The following is a 17,322-nucleotide window of genomic DNA, read 5'->3' as shown; positions in this document are numbered from 1 at the left end:
AGCCAGGTCTGGAAGGAAAGGAACTCTGTGCACTTCAAAGATTCTTCTTTGAAATCACCCTCACTTCAAATGCACAACTGGATATATGTGCTGAATCTTTGGCCCCTCCGCACTAAACACTACTTAACCTGTTAAGATCTCTGCCAGGAAGAAGGACTGCCGTGCTGCTACAAGGAATTCATCTCTGCTGGTCTGCTGCTCTGGAAGAACTGCTTCTTTTCTCCTCTGTTATGCTGTCCTGCTACCCTCTGCCATGCTGAGGAATAGGACTGGACCCCTCTCTCTGGAACCCAGAGTGACTCCAAGGGCATAGTGACTAGCCCCCTGTTTTGATGTCTGAGAGACATCAAAGAGTTCTTTCAACCCTTCATCAGCACCTGGACTCTGCCGTCTGTGAATTCCTGTCTTTCCAAGCAGTGCCAACCCAGGCCTGGGCCCTCAGAAGTGCGGTTGTCTATGCTGCAACTCTCAACACTGACGCAGAGCTGCAGTTGCGCTGATCAAAACTTGTGCAGTGCACTCAAAGATAATGTGTCACCAGCTCCTGTGCTGCTCTGCAATGAACCCCCCTGAGTGCGCAGATCGACGATGACGCATCACCTATGAATCCTTCAGATCAAAGATGATGCTTTGTCTTCCTGCTCAATCCATCTCCCTCGACGCAGGTCGTCCAAAAGTACTGGTTTTTAGCAAACCAAGACTGGTTCCTGTATCTGTCCAGTACTCTATTGTGGTTTGCCTGAACTGTTTGACTCACCACTGTCAAGTGCGACCAGATGTCCCCGATTGGCACTTTATGACTCTAAGCACTATAATTTTATTTAATTTTTAAAAACGTATAACTCAGGTTCTACTTAGAGGATTTTTGTTGTGTTGGTCTTGATTTACACATACAATTATTGTCTATTTTCCAACTCTGTGTAGAGTATTTCTGTGGTGTTTTCATTGTGTTGATGTGAATTGTATTGCACAAATACTTTTCACATTGCCTCTTTAGATAAGCCTGACTGCTCTGTGTCTAGCTACCAGAGGGTGAGCACAGGTTATCTTTTAGTGTGTAACTAGCTTACCCTGACTAAAGTGGTGGCCCTTACTTTGACAAGGTGCATCTCTATGCCAACGAAAGACCCCATTTCTAACATTTTTGTCACATATGAGACTTATTTAGCTAATTTGAAGGCTCAAAGGACGGATCCCTTTGTGCGTCTTCCCTTTCCGCACTCCTCGCACAATGCAGCAGACCCTCTAATTTGTTATCTCCTGCAGGCTACACAATTCAGTGCTGTTGCTTGTTTTTTCTTTAATTGTTGCTGGCACAAACGGTCAGTTAAATTCTGCAAATATAATTTTGCTGCAGATTGTTAATTTCCTTTTTCTGTCACTGGTTTATTCCTGCACAGCCTCCATATTATGTTTCGGTTCAAAGCCTGTCCTTTCTCTCTCTGTCTCTTTTCTATTTCCCTTTTCTTGGTTTGCTGGTAATGTTCAGTTTTTTCCATGTCTCTACCCCTCCGCTCTCCTGCTGCTAGAATAGTATTTCCCTTTTAGAAATAATGTGGAAACTGCGTTCCTTTACTAGTTTGAGGTTTTCTTTAATGCGAAGAAGTACTAGGCTGTCAGAGCGCTTTACATGAAAATTAATAGAAAACAGTACGCTAGAAAAAGTAAAACGCAGGGGCATATTACCAAGCAATAGTGATAACTATCGCTATTGCTTGGTTAGAGACAAAAATTTACCTCTGAGCTGCGGCGATTTTTATCGCAGATAAACCTTGGTATTACCAACGTTTATCGCAAATGCGATAAAAATCGGCCGCAATGCATGAATATCGCTGAAAAGTCCGCGATATTCATGCATTACCGAGCTAATGCTCTTAGCCATGTTATACACCTCCCATTGGATAACATGGCTAAGAACTGCTCAGGGCAGGTGTTATCTTTTGGAGATATTCGCGCTTAGCGCGAATATCTCCAAAAGTAGGTAATAGGAGATAGCGATGTTAGCGACTGTTTCCAGTCGCTAACATCTTGGCATGCCCACTTTGCATGTCATTAGTGATAAACATCACTGACATACAAAGTGGGGCCCAAGATGGTTGCTAACTCCTACTAGATGTCGCTAACTGGTGTTAGAGACAGCTAAGTAATAGGGAGATAATTTTACCTCCGCTTTCTTGGCTTTTAAAGCCAAAAAAGCGGAGATAATCCCCCTTGATAATATGCCCCGCAATGTTTTGGTGGCGGGGGGAGAGGGGGATTTTGGGCTATGGAGATCCAAGTATCCCTTGTTTCGAGGAGCTATTCTAGGGTCCGACCCATGCTCAAGCGATGTGAGACTGCATGGTCATATCTGTGAGGTGTAGTTTTGCAAAGTTCATATCTTTGCATGCTATTTCAAGCGCGGAGATACTACATGGTCATATCTGTGAGGTGTAGTTTTCCAAAGTTCATATCTGTGCATGCTATTCCAAAAATGCTGGAAGAAACATGGTTTCAGTATTTTGAAACCAGAAATACTGTTTGGATTTGAATAGAATAGCAGTGGGCCTGCACAGAAAAGCCTTGCTAGAATATTTGGCATTCTTAGACCTGGGAATTTCGGCTGCGACAGGGTTTTACTACTGGTTTTCTCGAATACTTCTGAGCAGCAGCGTTTAGCGGCCAGTTTGCAGTCTCAGTTAAATTGAGCTTAAACCGGAGTCTGGTGCACAGAATTCTATTGGAATAATATGATTGAATGTTTTTTCAACCACCCGCAAAGTCCATTGAAACCCTGACCTCAAATGAGCAAAAGTTTGTAAAACAGGATTACCTCAGGAATCGATGTCAGAAGGGGTAACTTTCTTTTGTTTTTATAAATCGTTACTTTTTTGTTAATCCAGTTTGTTTAATTAAACTGAAGTGATCTTTCAACTCCATGAATGCATTCCTTTGTTAATTTGAAGGTCGGGCCGCAGATAAACTGTCCCTGTGTGATGAGACTTCTGATAACTGGAAATTACTAGGACTTGAAGGAAGGAACGAGAGACTAAGGAGAAAATATTAACTGAAAATGGCAGGATTGGGCAAGTTTAGGAATGTGAGATTGCGTGTTTACCTGAGCGACACAGGTGAACCCGTACCGACTCCCCACCGCCTACGCTCCAATCAGGTGGAGACGCTTCCATTCACTTTTATCCATACATTGGTTTATTTATAATGTTACCCTTTTTGTATGCATGAGCATCATATTTTTAGTCGCTCCTCGTTACAGATTGTATTTTTCCAGGTTTCTAATTGTCCATCCGTACCTTAATTTTGTTCCTCATTTTCTGTTCCATCATCTTTATTTTCTAGCTCAGTCAGTACTGGTTCCCACACTAACACCCCGTTTACCTACCCTCTTTGTTATTGCAGTGCCTTTCTTTCTCCACTTTATACGTTTACCCACTTAATCATAAATCTGCTTCCAATGTTTTATAAGTTGGTACTAAATGTACATTCCTATCGTAAATAATAACAATGAGATAGGATCCCCCTTGTGGTGAGGAAAAATATGCCAAACTTGGAATGTCCCAGAGGATCTTAAACAAGGCTAAAAACTTTCATCCTAATGCTTTAATCTTCTTCTCTATGCTTCTAAATGTCCACAAAGAGCTTATGGTAATACTAAATGGATAAATACATCAGTATTGTATAAGTCGTTGGCTTCTACATGCATAATGCATATACAGGACTGTGTATCGTCATAAATGAGGAGAGGATGCGACCTGACGGGTCGACCTTGAAGCTGGGGACCAGAGTTCGAGTCTCGGCAGGGATGCTCAACATCCTCTGACTCTGGAAAAATCACTTATCTCCCCGTACCTAACAAATCAAGCATTTGCAATTCAATCGGTCTCGCTTTGGGACCTTATATGTATTATTTAGCTATGCAACACATTAGCCTGGGTGCTGAAACGTCTACTGTTCTTTGACATGGAGGGAACGTAAGCACCAAACTGCATGACACACCAGGTATGGGAACACATGGAGAGAAATATTGCCTTTCAGCAGGAACTGGTATAGTCCAAAGCTCTGTTATTAATATAAAATCAGGGCCTTCGGTGGTCATATAACTGAAAATACAAGATTAAAAAAAAAAAAACAGTATTGTCTACGGGTGCTCGTGGAAGATAGTTTCTATGGACTGGAATCTAGAGAATGCTAAAGTGATTCTGATATTTTACTAACCTCTGCTGGTCGTTTTCTATCAAGAAATGTAACCCCTACGACGCTCATGACGAGCTCAGCTCGTCATGAGGTACGCCTGTCGTACCCTCATGACGAGCTGAGCTCGTCATGAACTCAGGTATTTTCAAAAACCCAGCGCACAGCGGGAAAACCGCTTGCGCACATGAGGTTAAATAGAGGCAGCAGCCAAAAACATTTGAAAAAGAAAGTGCCTCAGCAGAAAGCCATGGTATTTTAGTGACCTCTACTGGTTGTTTTTTATCAAGACAGTTAATTAGAGGCTGTTGAACAGAACAAAAAGTCCCTAAGCTGAAGCAGATAAGTCCTAGGGCTGATCTCCTGAGCCCACAAAGTGCATACATAAGTATATACTGAAGTATATAGGTATATACTAAAGTATATACAAGCGGTCTTGAATGCTTGACCTAAAAATGAATGTGTCCTTCTGTAACGCAACTGGTGCTTCTGTAAAGCGCTCTGATACCTTCAGGGCGAGTTCGCGCTTCATAAAACTAAAATAAATTTGCAACAAATTCTATCAAAGCAGGATGTGTAGAGCTAATAACCAGCTATTGATGGAAGTTATAAGCCTGATCTATTTATTATGAAAAAGTGTGACAAAGGCACTATACCTAACTTGTTTATTGTGAAAAGTATATGTTGAAGTCAATGAGCCTTTAAGAGTAGATTTTTAATTCTGAGCAAATGATTGAAGGCATGTATTCTTTATAAAAGGTGTTGTGTATTGGCATAGTGTGCTACAGTTTTGCTGATAGTTACACCTTGTGACAAATCCTAAGGGTAGAATAGTTGCATTCTGAACACCAATGTTATGTCATTTTAGGAAGGTTGAATTCTGTGTTGCTACCTTAAATGTTATGTATATTTATAACGTTATACCTGAGGACTGACTTGTGTGAATACTTATGCGGAATTCAGTAGGCCACCTCCGCAACAGTGCACCACCACCAGCGCAGCCCCACAGCAGCACCAGCACAGCCCCACCTCAGCAGAAATTCAGCATCAGCGCAGCATCATCTCTAAACAGCACTGCCTGAGCACTAGCACTGCACCATCTAAACATCAGCACAGCAACACTTCCGCATAAGCGCACCACCACCTCAGCATCAATCAGCACCACCTCAGTCTGACCTCTGAATATGGCATTTGGCGATTCTCCCCTAATGTCTGTCCCTATGCTTGTGTTATAATTTTGGTACTATTTCCCAACCTCCACCCTCACATTGTTTATGCCCACCCCCGATAACAAAAAAATAAATAACAAAGGAGCATTAGAACAGGCAGGAAGAAGTTGGCAGCAGTGCAAGGACAAAAAAAACAGAATACATTTTTTATGTTCATTCTTTATTTAATAGGGTTGTTCATTTGTACTTAACGCCTTGATTATATACAAGGTAGCAACAATGCTTATAAAACTTTGTTATTATAACTTTTCAACATGCTGCACAGCAGCCAAAATGCTCTACAACATAGCTTAAAGATGTTGGCAAAGCTCTGGCTAAACACATGTAAGGTCCTAAAAGCGAGACCTATTGGCCATGCCAATGCTTGTTTTTCAGAAGTGCCTCAGAGTTCCACATGTAGTCTCTGTTAACTCAATCCCATAGAGTTACAGGTACCCCCAGCAGCTCCGGGGCACAGGCGTAAGGAAGAGCAATCTTGCCTACTCAAAATAATGGCTCTGTAGAGTACTTATGATGCAGTCTGATTCTACTCTATATAAGAACGTTGGAGCAATCTATTTAGCATAAAGGCTTAAGTGCACCAAGTGATCATAAATCTAGAGAGACAAATACAAACTTCAAGCGGCGCAATATGATTGACTACAATCCTAAACATCTTTGCATTTCTTGAAAACAGGGTGCTTACTTATTAATTCAATGCAAGTCTCCAGTGTTACTTTATTCGGTGTATACATAAACGACAAAAGTACAATAAAAGAATCATGAGAGCAAGTTAATTTACAATCATAAAATACATATATACAGCAGAATACCAATAAAGATGGAGACTTGATTAAAACATGAAGATCATCAGAACGATTTCCATAGTTTGACAACACACAGTAAAAACGTCACCGTGAATATAGACCATGGCTTCCTTGCACTGCCTAAAATTTGCTTCTTTCAGAATAGGTAGCAGGAGGCAGCATCTAGGCGAAACATAATATTTGCAAAAGAACAGTAAGTGCAAAATACATTGGGTACATTGGTCATCACAGGGGTAAAATCACATGATATAAAATCGGTGTGGGAAAACCCACCAGAAAGTGCAAAGTATTAAATGTCAAACATGTTAACAAATTAATGCTGATTGGAACCCGGAACAAATATGAGTGAACCACTCAATACATGTACACGCACAAATAGCACGGAACTGTTTATAAATTGTCCGGAGGGAAAACCGGTGATCAAAAGGTATCCATAAACACACGTCAATTAGCAGGTGCAATTTTCTAGGCCGTGAAGACACCAAACCTTCATGACTTGCTCAAGAGATCCCCATTTTCATGTGAGGTGTACATGTGCCCTTGGTATGGGATAGCACTGAATACTGAATCCTCTCAGAATTGTGCTCTCCGGTGAAGCCACATAAAACACTATTGAATTGGTTATTACGAGCCTTATTTATAGTTTGTCAGACTGCATGCTGCGTCACATCGTACTGGATATCCCAGCCGCTGTATTGCAAGTGCTAACATGTGCATAGCTATAAAGCGTTTATAAAATGGCAGACAGGACATGTGCCACGTGTTTGACAGAGTATCCCGCCCGCACATATTTCAACGTACTTCCTCCAGTGGAGATTTCGATCTTCCTGTCAGAATAATGATTTAAATTCCAGAAGGCTGTGACCTGTCTACTTTAAGGAAGGTTGTTATTTCATATGCGAAAGGTTGTTATTTCACATGTACTACTTTGAACAAGATATTAATTTTTTTTCACGCAGCATTTTTTATTAGATGAATTGTTTACAAAGAGCTATAGATCTATCAACTGAAACAGCTATGAACGGAGTTGTTTATCTTGGTACCAGCGGCATTTTCAAATTCTTGTTAAAGAGAGCAATACTTTTTGTGTGGAGTAATGCATGTATCTTATGTGCAACGTTGGAATGTTAATGCAAGTGTACTTGGCTGCAAGAAAGCTATGTCATAGGGTTGTGGTTTTGGCACCCATAGTATTAGGGCTGGCAATCCTATTTTGGATGTCACCTCATATTTGAGCCCAAAACAGGATTATAATGTTGGTGTATCTTCCACATGCACTCTTTGCACACCACAAATGGGGAATAACGTGAACTGATGTTGCAGTATTTTCCATTTTGAGGTTTAAAACTAGGAATCATCTACTAAATGCTTACCCACTCATTTGAGCGCTCTCTGCACCAAACTAAATTAGCAGGTGTGGAACTTGCTCCTGTATTTTACTGGTCCTTTGTGAGTGGGCCAGTACTGTTTATTTTGAAAGGGCATTGGGAGCATGAATGCCATTTTTGGGTTGCTAAGGGTGGCAGCAGTAACCCTGACTTGCCTCTTCGATCACTGGCACTGCCTTTGTGACCCCTGGTCTCAGTGGTGTCAAAATCAGTGCCAAGAAATGAGGTGCAATTGGCCCAATGGTCACTGGAGAGCCACCATCCTTATTTCCTTCCCATTTTTAGGTCTTGCTAGGCAGCGAATGTGATGTCTCTTCGAGACATGCCTGTATCTGCTTACAGCCCGCTCATCGTTTTTAATTTGTTGTTTTGTGTTTCCTTCAAAAAGGCTTGCTTCTCTGTGGTCATTGTTTGTTATATGTCCCTCCTTTTTTTATGTGTAGACCCCTTTCATGGAGTATGCCCCTATTACTTGTAGGCCTGCTCTTTTGAGCCTGTAGGTTTGTTTAAGCGCACAATTTTGGAATTTTGTTTCTGCTTGTTTTTTTTTTTTTTTAAATGTTCACTTTTCTTCCTGTAGGCATTCACCTGACGGGAGTTCAGCAAAGCTTGCTGTAGTGCTAATAAACATAACTATCGGCATTCGCCACTTTTTTCTGTTCCATATTTTGTTACCAATCTGCATTTTTTGGGGTTCACTATTGTCTTATTTTATTTTTCCGATTGGCATGTGTCTGCATAGTTTTTTTTCTGTAGACACAGGGTGAGTCGATGCCAAAACATGAACCCGGTTCCCCAGTCCGCAGCTCTAGATGTAATGCCACATCCTCTCTCCAAATCAATTGGCTCTTTTTTTGCCATGGTTTTATTTTGTCTCTGTATTGTGTTTTTCTGTAGGCACAATGAAAGCAGACGGTTTGACTCAAACCCAGCTCTCCAGTTCCAAAGTCCGCAGTTATGGATGCTACACCACATTCTCTCTCCAAATATTGCTGGTCATAATTGTCATCCCAAATACTGTTTCATTGTGTTTGTCTGGGAGTGGCCAAGTTTCGTTATTTTTTATTATTTTTACTTTAAGTGTGCTTTCGTGATATCCTCTTTGTGTTACTATTGCTGCCTTGGACCAGTGGGTGTGGCATGCACTGCTCCTGCCACAAACGTCCTGGTTGGCATGTTTTCCAGCTCACAGTCAGTTGCCGCTGCCCACTGGGGTTCACAAGGGGTTGGCTGAGTCTATAATGGCGGGCTCCAGAGTGTGGCAAAAATCCCAGTGCTGGCACACATGCACCAGGGAGTTTCCACGCTCAATAGGTAACCCAGTACAGATCATATATGATTACTTATTAAATGCCAGAACCCATCGATGACTGATGTAACTCTTATTTATAAGTCAGACGTGTTGTTATTGACAATGCTTGTTTGAGTGTGCAAATTTGTTTCTAGCTCAAAAGTTAAGAAAATAGTAATGCACATTTGCTCTGTGGCAGAAGGCTGTTTGCGAAGGTTAGCTAGTTACCTTTCAGTTGTCGATTGCTGTATTCAGGTGTTAAACAGCAAAGCCACGGCAAGACCTACTGGCTTTGCCAATGCTTGTTTATTCTACTAATAATGCCTATTACTCTCTTATTCACTGATAGTGTAATAAAACATGGAGCACAATTAACTGGAACTAGAACATCTCTGTCTCTGATGCCAACCTGTCTGCAAGAACAAAAAAGTATCCCCTCTTGTGTGTTCACCATTTGCCCTTCAAAGGCGGATTCCACTTTGAAGGTCGGCTTTTGGGCTCATGCCCTGTGTAGCCTTCCTCACAGTGAGAGGTCACACCTCTTCCAAAGGCAGGACCTTTGTGTTCCTTTCTGACAGTTGTTCACACATACCTCCCAGGAGGGCAGAAGTCTGCCTTGTAGCCAGTAACCATAAACGGTTACTGGAAAACTTTGGGCAAAAAAGTGTCTACTTACTAAAGTTGCAACATGTACAAAAGATACATTAAACTCTACTTGAGCAACAAGTGGGGTTTATTGCAAGTATTATTTTTCTACCTTGTAGTATCATATTTAGTTGCCCCCTTTTGAAGTTAGCACTGCTGAATTGTCAGTGTGTAACCCTGAAATCAGCAATGAGGCTACTAGCCTTCCTTCAGTAAATATGACAATGTGGGCTTTTTACTGTGAGGACATGTTCTACTTTTTGATGTACAGCAACGTGCCTCAGGGAGTTTAGGCCTGCCTTAGGCATGACTTATAAATATTAAATAGGATGGTTTGGGCTTTACCATTAGTTTAAACTTGATCGTCTGCCAGCAGTAGCAGGCTGGGAGTCACACGTTGCTTTGTCACACTTCTGGTGGCACCATTAGTGCTGCAGTCTACATAACACACTTTAACAGGCCCGGGGACCCCTGGCACCATATACCATGGGCCTATAAGGAATTTACATTATGCCACATTGTGAGTGACCCAATCAAATATATACCTTTAAAGGGTTAGAGCAATGGCACTGTGGTCGGTTTATCAGGTCAGGACTCAGTGCATCTTCATAGTTGAAAAACCAGCAGCATCAGTCCAAAAACCAGAGGTGAACCTGCATAAAGAGGCATTTCCTTTCACACAGCATGAAAGGGATTGAATATTTAATGAGCCTATGGCTTTTTAGAAAACGTATGTGAAAATGTAGCTTTTTTTAAATGCACTATTTGACTCAAATTTTATTTTACATTTTTCTGGCGGGGAACCCCTCCCCACCTTTCTGTTTGGCTCACTTGCTTCACACACTACAATTCAATGGAAGTATTATGTTGTGGAACAGTTTCAAAGCTCATTTCAGCACATTAATTTTAGTGGTGTCTAAAATGGACATCTGTACATTTTGTGTTGTTATATATAACTTCAGCTTGTCAATTAGCAGGGTTAAGGTAATTTTACATGACTTCCTGGGAAGATTCAGGGTCAAAGGTTATATGTTACTTCTTGTGATGTCACTAAGGTCAAAGAATATATGATCTCACTTCTGATACTACTGACAATTTGGTGAATCAACATACATTTATCTCCTCATGGTCAACATCCTCAAAATGGGCACTGGAGTAAGTGATCCATCTGGCTTGGATAGATGTGCAGCGCTGGGTTTTCTTCTGCCACAGGAAGATGATTCAGTTTCATTCATAGATATCCATATGAACATAAAAGTGCAATAAGTTTTAGCTTATCTATAGAATGTTGATGAGATAAAACAATGAATCATAGCTTGCTGAGTGGATTAATAACGTGCTGTACAATTCAGTTGTTTTTCTCTTAATAAAAAAGAAATCAAACATATCAATTGAGCAATTATAGATAATGTGTGTGTCCTTCATATGGTTTATTTAGACAGGGCCTGGCGGCATAGGTTCGATAGGGCTGATTCGTTGTGAGGCAAAAAGAGGGTCTTAAATTCAACAAAAGGAGGGAGGGAGAGGAAGAAGTGGATTCAATCTCCCCTAACAATTCGTTTAAACAAAATAGAATCCACTCAGAAGGTGGTAGTGACCCCTAAAGTGATGGGGAGCACACAGTGTTGTTTGAATACCCCTCACACACCAACAGACCCCTTGGTGTCATGCTTCATCATCGGGGCCTTCGCATCCCTCTACGGGATGCGGCGTGCTGCGACTCACGGATACGTAGGAGCACTGATAGTGAACTATGTATTTGTGTGTGTGAGAGGGAGAGTGAGTGGTGAGGTGAGAAAAGTGAAGGTTAAAAAATACCTGGCTCGTAGGAAAAAATATTTATTATGTCCTCGGCTGGTATTATTAAAAGGGGTGCAAGACGAGGTTGTCAGTTATACGTATTAGGGTATATCAACCTCAAAAAGTGCATCGACATGTTTCGGAGTACGGCGACTCCTTCTTCAGGACCAGGATATGCACGACTATCCTCACCTTACTCACATGGGATTTGAATGTCAAAGTGTATTCTACAAAAAACACTACGTGAAATGTACCTATAGGTGATATAGTATGGACAAGCTCTGTTGCGCCCAATTGGCATTGAAGATATAGAACCTGTAGGAGAAACCAAAAGCATAATAAACATCACAGTGGGACATCCAGGATCAGGAAAAATAATTCCATATATGGGAGGGTAAAGTTGAACAAAAAATAAGGTTCAAGGACCCTGTGGAAAAAAACAAGAAAAAGACACACAATAGACACAGACATCCACTAATTGAAGATATGTCAAATATCTTCCCAAACATTAACTGTGGAGGAAGGAAAAAGATCTTATAAGTGTGGCTTACTTATGGACCAAGGTTATCTGACCTCATGAGCCTTAGCGTGGTATTGGGGGTTCCTTCCTCACTGCTCAATATAGCAACCTATAAGATGTTAAAGGTAGGTTTTAGGGTCATGAATACGTAGTAATACTGGATATCCCAATGGCCCCTGTTTGAACAACAGAACTCACGGTTACTGCACGACCTAGTAGGCTGCCATCCCCTGAACGCGGCTCCGACGATGTGTTGAGTCGTGTTGATCTGTCTCTATTATACCGCCAAAACTGCTTCAATTAGGTAGTAATTGGAAGCGGAATTATGCCCATAGAGGGATAGAATCCCTCCACCAGGTCCGGTATTGCGCATTGGTCAGGGGCGTGTTTAGCGGTAAAAAGGCGCATGCGCTAGAGGTAAGTGTTTCCAACTACGCACTTGTGTATGGCCGATCGCGGTGCTGGCTAGGAGGTTCGGCACATGTACGCAATGCGCATGCGTCTAATTGGCCATGTAATGAGTGATGTAATATGTGACGTCATCAGCAGCGCATTGCGGGGGCGCGATTTATAATTAGCTGAACTAACTATAACAGGGGTATTTCTCTGGTTTTGTACGAGTGAAATGTCCAACTAACTGTAACTTTCCTTAAAACCTATGGTTATTTTGTGAATTTCTAAGGTTTTTTAAATTCTAATTTCTAACTATAACGTGCCTGAAACCTGTGTTTTTTCAGTGAATTTCAAAGGTTTTTTAAATGCTAATTTCTAAGTATGAAGTGCCTGAAACCTATGGTGTTTTCAGTGAATTTCAAAGGTTTTTCAAATGCTAGTTTCTAACTAGCCTACAGAGGTAGGACACGTGAAGAAAGAAGAAAAAACGCATAATGTATATGTATATGGATTTTCCATAGGAAACTTTAGACACGGCTACAGTTCGAACTGCTAAACTGAATTACTCCAAATTTGGCATAAAGTTAGCCCTTGTTTCAGAAAGATCTCTTTTGCTTAAATGGTGTAGATCTGTTCAGTAGTTTCTGAGAAAATCAAAAAATAAAAGTTTCTATATATAGAGACACAGAGGATCCACGCACCCTCCCGACCACAAGCTTTATTCTAATTGGCTGTCAACACTCCAAACCAGGCACAAGAAAACAGGGAATTAAAGGCATAAAACAAGAAAAGGGGGCAGGGTAGAAACACCCTGACCCACTAGACCTGGTCAGGAGGTCCCACAATGACCCCCAGGGCCAAATAAAGCATGTTTTTTAAAATTAGCGAGATTTGCGTACCAAGCTCGAATTCCGGCCAAAAAGTAAAAAAAAAACAAAGCGGTCTATCCCGAGCTTCGTTGTTATTTAGCCACGTGTCCCCCACTCTGTCAGGATCCCTAGCGCTTTAGAGGTTAATTCCACAAATGCCCGTGACTGGAAACACTCTTGGGTTACTACTGGACTGAAGACTGGACATCAGTGGTCAAGTTGTTGGCATTTGCGCAACTGCAGGATGGCCGCTAAGGTGTAAAGGTCAGCAGTCTAGTCTTCTTACAGATTCAGAGTGAGGCTACGTGACGCGCGCACACCTGAAGTGTTGCGCACTTCACTGAAGCTTTTTACCGGAGAGGTAGTGTCCCAGAGCGCCCGTAGTTTTGAGAAGTTAATAATTCCCAGTGAGCAATTGAGAGTTATAGAAAACTAATTACCGAGTAGAGAAGAGTAAATACAAGTACATTTGGAGGTGACGATGTTTCCGAAGTTCGAGTTGTGAGAGCGTCTGATTACCGCGGCGAGCAAATGGAGTTCTGCTCGTCTTCTGAGTTATCCATCATTCTGCCACAACGACCTGACTAAGAGCTAAGTGACAGGAAGAACGTTTTTATGTTGGAGCTAAATGATTTAAGTGTACACAGTATAAACAATTCGTTAAGGCAGTCTGAAACTAGAGAACTATTTAGTTTAAGTTTCATTAACGATTCTTCGAGCAGACAAGTGACTGAGAAACTTACCATTGGCAAAAATGTCGATGTTTGTTTACCTACAAAAAAGAAAGACTTAAAATGACAAGTGAAACAGCTTAGTACGCTGGAAAGCAATAGAGTACTAAGAGAGAAAAAAAACGATAGTGGAGAACACTTACCAGAGACTTGCTTCCGTGAAGTATTGCTGAGGAGAAAAAGAGAAATGTCGATTATTTTAGGAAATTCCTTTTAGAAAATTAAAACCTGATGTAATACCTCAACTTCATAATAAATAGAAAGACTACATCAGGCACAGAAGAGTGGCAAGGAGTTAAGGACTTTGGTTTCCTAGGTGTCTTCAATAAGCTGAAATTAAGCTGAAGGAGAATACCAGACGGAAATCAGAAGGTTCTGGACCTGTCTCTTCTTACTCTTTATTATTTTATCCACTTTTCCCCCTCCCCCCTCGCTGATCGGTTAGCGCCAAGAAATCTCTTGGCCCTGGGTGATTAGTAGTGGGAGTCGGGAAGTTAGCATCTTCTGTTCCTGTGCAAGATCTACAGACCTAGCTGGAGAATAAGGTGAGCCCTGACACACTCCCCAAAATTAAAAAAATGAATAAAAAAATAAATAAAGGCCGGCTTCGGGGGTTGGAGTCCCCCGGCCAGTAGAGACCTCAGGAGGGGGGGCACGCAGCCCCCTCCATCAAAAAAATGTGGCCATGACCCGGGGGATGGGGTCCCTGGGGCCGGAATTGGCCACAGGAGGGGGGCCCATGCGGCCCTTTCCCATTCATTTTTTCATTTTTTTTAAAAAGGGGTCAGGCCCTGGGGAATGGGGTCCCCAGGGCCCAAAAAAAGGGAAAAGAAGGGGGGCCATACAGCAATTTTTTTTTTTTTAAAGACGTGATTGTGCCAGAGGACCCACCCGCTCCCAGCAACACTCGGCAAACGCACCCTGTGGTGCTTTTGAAGTTGGGGAATTAATTCCCCTTCAATCCTGAGGACCCCTGGGGGCCAACTAGCCCATCAGGTACCTCCAAGAATCACCAGAGGCCTGCATTGCAGAGAGGTGGTCCAGGCCATGCATACACCTCTCTGCAATGCAACTCTGTGAAGCTTACTGGAGGTACCTAGTGGGCTAGTTGTACCCCAGGGACCCTCAAGATTCAAGGGGACTTAATCCCCCAACAGAGACATTCATTTACTCACCAACACACCCATACACACACTCACCCACCCATACAGGTGTTTCCATATGCACTCTTGAACCTATACACCCAGTGAAACAACCACTCACATATCTATGCACAGAGTCATATACACCCCCACCCATCCACAAAGACACACAGACACCCATACAGATACTCAGACAACCAATAAATAACCCTTACTGACACTCATGTAGCTACTCACCAAGCCATGCAGCCGCTTACACACTAACAAACTAATAAAGACATTCACAGAGTTTAGGCTCTAACCCATGCATTCAGTAAGACACATTTAATCACTCACTTATACAGTCAGTCACACACCTAATAAATCATACAGTCAGAGACTCATACACCCACTCATACTTCAATACACCATGGTATATATATATATATATATATATATATATATATATATATATATATATATATATATATATATATATATATATATATATATATATATATATATATATATATATTCACTGAAAAAACCATAGGTTATAGACCATATATAGTTAGGAATTCGCATTTACAAAACCTTATTTTACTCACACAAAACCATTGAAATTCCATATATAGTTAGTTGCACTAACTATATATCGCGCACCCGCAATCCACTGCTGATGATGTCACATATTACATCATTCATGACATGGTCAGTGACATCACTGATGACATCACTGATGACATCTCAAATGACATCACTGATGACATCTCAAATGACATCACTGATGACATCACTGATGACATCTCATTTGACATTACTGATCACATCACTGATGATATCATTCATGTGATAATACGATGAACCTCTTCAGACTCTAATATAACCTTAGATACAATCAGTGTAAACAGACACTCACAGACTGTCACTCATCCATGGAGTTACTCACACACCTAGTCAGTCATGCAAAGAATCATCACACCTCCATTTCCTCAACTATACAGTTATACAAACTTTACTTATTCAAACATATACTAACACATATTTACTCTCTTATACAATCCCTGATACAAGTTCACAATGATCCATACAGCCAGGCACACATTCACTGGCTCTTATGCACAGTTATTTATATATGTCAACTCTCACATGTACTGTGTTTTACATATGCACTTACTTTGACATGTAGCACTGAGATATCCATTCACTCACCAATACACTCATGCACACAGTCAACCGCCCATACAGCTGTTTCCACATGCACTTTTGAAACCATACATCTAGTGAATCAACTGCTCACACATCTATGCACAGAGTCATACACCTCCCAGCCACCCACACACACACTCAGTCTCCCATACAAATACTTGGGCAACCAATCAATAACCCATATAGTTACTCATATAGCTACTTATCAACACATGCAACAGTTTACAGAACAACAGACATAATGATGCACAAATTAAGACAGTTTAGTCACTAACCCATGCACTCAGTGAGACACATTTAATCACTCACTCATACAGTCAGTCATGCACCTACTAAATCCTTCATCCAGACACTTATACATCCACTCATTCTTCAATATGTAAGACATATTTTAACTTTACAGAAACATACAGTCACTGGATGTTGTCATCAGTGATGTCATCAGTGATGTCATTTGAGATGTCATCAGTGATGTCATCAGTGATGTCACTGACCATGTCATGAATGATGTAATATGTGACATCATCAGCAGTGGATTGCGGGTGCGCGATATATAGTTAGTGCAACTAACTATATATGGAATTTCAATGGTTTTGTGTGAGTAAAATAAGGTTTTGTAAATGCGAATTCCTAACTATATATGGTCTATAACCTATGGTTTTTTCAGTGAATTTTCAAGGTTTTGTAAATGCTAATTCCTAACTATATATGGTCTATAGCCTATGGTTTTTTCAGTGAATATATATATATACATACATATATAAACATATATCATCTGTATATCTATATAAATACAAACATAAATGCATGCATACATATACTTATATGCATTTTAGGGTTGTTAGGGCGTTTTCGTGTGTATTATGTTGCTTTTTTAGGGCTTTTGGGTCAATTAAGTAGGGTTCCCGGAGCCTAGGGCTGAGGGGCCGGTTCAGTTTCGTGCGTATTGGTGTTGGCAAGGTTTTGAGGGATTTTGGCGGTTTTTGGTCGAGATTTGGCCGTTTTATGGCTTTTTTTTGTGTTTGCGGGGGGCGCGTATTCGGTGGGATGTTAGGGAATCGCTGGAACTAGTGTCCAGCCAAGTTTGAAGCGGATCGGAGCAGTGGAAGTGCTTTAAAGAGCAATTTTTGTG

Source organism: Lissotriton vulgaris, chromosome 10 (assembly GCF_964263255.1).
Source record: "Lissotriton vulgaris chromosome 10, aLisVul1.2, whole genome shotgun sequence".
NCBI lineage: Eukaryota > Metazoa > Chordata > Amphibia > Caudata > Salamandridae > Lissotriton > Lissotriton vulgaris.
Note: the sequence above shows the minus strand (reverse complement) of the source record.